The sequence below is a fragment of the Elephantulus edwardii genome, unplaced genomic scaffold (genome assembly GCF_000299155.1).
Source record: "Elephantulus edwardii isolate Elephantulus edwardi_28Jun2011 unplaced genomic scaffold, EleEdw1.0 scaffold00005, whole genome shotgun sequence".
In the NCBI taxonomy this organism is placed as follows: domain Eukaryota; kingdom Metazoa; phylum Chordata; class Mammalia; order Macroscelidea; family Macroscelididae; genus Elephantulus; species Elephantulus edwardii.
The window spans coordinates 25,133,485-25,137,679 of record NW_006399755.1 but is presented as its reverse complement, the minus strand read 5'-3'; positions in this window follow the sequence as shown (position 1 = coordinate 25,137,679).

The window sequence follows — 4,195 nt, the reverse complement described above, 5'->3', positions numbered from 1 at the left end:
GCAGTCCATGGTACATTCAATACTCTTCCCCAGCACCACAGCTCAAAGGAGTCAATTCTCCTTCTATCCTCCCTAGCCATTGTCCAACTCTCTGATGCAAAACAAGTGATTGCAAAAACCATGGCCTGTATCAGGCACACCTTAGTCTCCAGAGAGACACTGTTGCTCTTGAGTATTTTGGAGAGGTCCCTAATCACAGACTTTCCCATCACAATACGTTTTTTTATTTCCCCGAGACTGTGTTCTCTCATTATATTTTGACTCGTGAATGCAATGGTTAAGGAAGTCTGATAAAAGACTGTTGACTTAAAGTGTTCCAGGGGATATACTTGGAAACATTCCATAGCCTTCAGAACTTTCCTCAAAGTGCATAACCCTTTAGGGATAAGCAGCAGAGGTGTCAGAGAATGCTGACACAGAGCAATTCCTGGAACAAAGTCAGAGCTGTGTGCAGCCCTGACACTCCTAAGGGTCCATCATGTGCAAGACCTCAGGGTTCCTGGAATATTTCCTTGTACAGCAGACCCTTCTAGGATCCTTTATTTTCTCCTTTTCTTTTGTTGAGTATTTAGAAGCACCAAAGAGAACACAACAGTTCTTCAGTCTTCTATGGCCCGCGTTCTTCCAAGCTTGTGGAAAACTGAGTGAAAAAAACACAAAAAGCCACCACAACAAGATAAAGGTAAATACTTCAATAGAAAAATGGGCACAGGATATGAACAGACAGTTCACTGAAGACGACGTTCAGATGGCTAACAAGCACATGAAAAAATGTTCAAAATCGCTAGCTCTAAGAGAGATGCAAATTATAACAACTATAAGACATCATTTCACCCCAGTCAGAATAGCAAAATCTAACAGAACAGCAAGCAACAAATTCTGGTGAGGTTGTCTACAGACTGGAACCCTTATTCACGGTTGGTGGGAGTGTAAAATGGTGCAACCACTGTGGAAGGTGGTGTGGCACTTTCTCAAAAAGTTGCAAATAGGGATACCATTTGACCCAGCAATTCCACTACTGGGAATATACCCCAAAGAGACCATAAATTACATCCAAGCAGATATATGCACACACATGTTTATTGCGGCTTTGTTCACAATAGCAAGGAGTTGGAAACAACCTAAGTGCCCATCAACAAACAAATGGATAGAGAAGCTGTGGTATATTCACACAGTGGAATACTACACTGCATTGAAAAACAAGGAACTCATGCAATATTATTCAAAATGGGTGACTCTGGAGGACATTATTATGTTGAGTGACGTATCTCAGTCACAAAAGGACAAATCCTGCATGGTGCCACTGTTGTAAAACAGGACTGACCTTGGGTTTGGGGAAAGACTGAGAAAGATGGGTTCAATAATGTATGCTGCACTGAAGCAGATGAGGGACAAAACTACTTAAAAGGGATATGTGACTAGGTATTTTTGTCATGACAGGAGTCCAGAGCGAAGGCTGCATAATGGAGTGGACCTGGGGGAGGGTTTGTAAAACAAGGAAAGAATTTTTCTTTTACTTTTCCAAGAGGGTAATGTACTGGGGGGGGGGAGGGTTGAGAGGGGAGAAAAGTACAACAATGAATGGAAATCCAAAGTCTCTGTAAATTTTTACTGAAAAAAATTTTTTTGTTGTTGTAGTTGTTTCTTCTTTTTTTATTAATTTTTTGTTTTTATTTTTTTATTTCAATGAACATCTACAGAGATTTTGGAATTCCATTCATTCATTGTTGCACTTTTCTAAAAGTAAAACAAAAAATACCATAAAAACACAAAAAGCACAATCATCAATACAAAGCCACCAGTTGAATCACCAACAAGAGACTTCACATAAACAACAGGATTCATTTTTTTTATTCCATCTGCCATGCTTTGCACTAAGTTTAAACCACTCAACCTATTTAACTGGTGTTGATAAATTTCATCTGCAAGTCCAAAATTTCTTGAGATACATTATGTCCTTTAAGTAAATGTTTATAAATTATTTCTCAATTAAAACTAGATTCATTATATGACAAAGGGATTACACAAAAAGTAGATGCATTCCAATCACATCCCAACCACAATATCTCCCCAGTCCAACTGATTGATCCCTAACAATACCATGGCTTGCTTAATATTGACCACTTCTGCTGCCAGCTCAGAGTCTATGCAACACTGAGATGTTCACAAGGCCTCTGAGTGTTTATGATAATCCTGACAAAAAAATTAGTTGTCTGGATAGTCTTCACCAGCAATGACAGCTGTAGTGGTAATAGCAATTATTCCCAAAATCAAAGCTATGATCAGCCCAATCTTCCTCTAGGTACATTTGAGTCCTTTATCAATGGTTTGAAGTAGCTGATGAACAAACATCACAGCAGGAGAATCTTGGTACTGATGATGCATTTTCACTGAATCCAGACACCAGTTCTAATTAAGAGAATGGTTAAGAAAGAAAAATAAGTGGCATTTATTACCAGATAACGGGGCTTTTAGTGACAGATAAGGAAATTGAACACAAGCTTTCATATTATGAGACACATTTCCATGAAAAATCATTTCACATGTGGTATTGGTTACATCCATTTCATTTGTGATCTTAGTCACATCTAACACTGTGATCTCTCAGTTCCCTCATCTCTTTTCCTCACTGAGCTTCTCCTCTAGGTTCATTTAACCATTTGCCTTTACATCTACACCCTGGGATTTAATATGAACAGGAATCTATTCCATCTCTGGAATTCCAAACATCCTCTACCTTCCAGTTCTCACATTCTGTTACATCTTCCACTTCTTTTCTGTCAACTAGCTTCTTCGATTCTAGCACTCCTTGCTCTTTCCTTCTCTTGCCTATTTGACTTTCTGCAAAACTTCATCTGTTTTAACTAGATTGCCCTCACTTTGCGTCTCAAATTGCTTACTTTAAACTCTATTCTTCTCAGTCAGAATTCTTCATAAACAAAACCCACACGTGTTACATTTGCCTACTCTTGCTTTTCTTCCCTTACTGTATTTCTTTCAAAACAAGCACTATTCTTACTATCTTTCTACTTAGCCATTTATTTACACCCACTTTTCTGTGCCTTTTACAACTGCTTTACTAGGTCTGACAAAAAGATTCGCATTTCCTCAGGAACTGACCAAGGCCGCTCTTTAGCTTTGTTATATGTCAAATTTCTACAACTTAGAGCTACTTACATTAGACTATAGGGATCTGAACAATACACAAAGGTTTAGCCAGAGTGTTCAGGACTGCAGTGTACAGGGGCTCTAAATTTCTGGGGTGGTGCCTGAACACTAGGAAAAAGTCGTCTGGCAAGAAGGGGTGCAGGGGCACATCTGGTGATGCCTCTGGTGGACAATGGGTGGCCTGGATTTGGGACTGAAGCTCATTCTGTACATGTTGGAATGTCTGTAAAGACTGTCATGTGCTTTGAAAGGTCTGTCAGGTGCTACTGCTTTACCCAGATAGGCTGTTTCCACAATCTCATCAAACTTTATTTTCTGTCCAGGGTCCATATCTTATCTTTCTGTTTTTATCGAGTACTCAAAGCTTTTAATTTCCTATGGAATATAAGCAAACACCCCATTTTAGTATAAAGGCAGGATTCCACTTACTTGTCATGATGTCTTTATAAAACACTGGCTGCTACAAGGCGTCATGCTTCCTTTTTTGTAATTAACTCTAGTACTTTTCTGCTGGATTATATTCTTCATTGTTTTTTATGAAAAAAATTGAGAGTAAATAAAGCTCTATGTAACTGTTGTCTTATAGAGTCCTGAATGTCCCCTTTTTGTTTTTGGGACATATTTTTGAGACATATTTTGTCTTATGAGAGCATTCGATAGTAGTCTGACTAGTAGAATTGTATGGAATGCCAGTAATTTGTGATATATAATATGCTACAAAAATTGTGTCATTTTAGAATATAAGTAAACAGGACCATTATCAGGTTTTATTTGTTTTGGAAAATCCATAATAGCAAAATATTCTAATAAGCAATGACTGAATGTTTTTTTTGGAATATAGGGAGTTAGCCCACTGGAAAGAGAAAAAAAATAATAAAATGACTGCAGCCTACAATATGGATTGAGGCTCAATGTCAAGAAGACAAAGATTCTCACCACTGGACCAATTGGCACCCTCAGGATGGATGGTGAAGAGATTGAGATTGTACACAGCTTTAGTTTGCTTGGCTCCACAGTCAACAGTCTT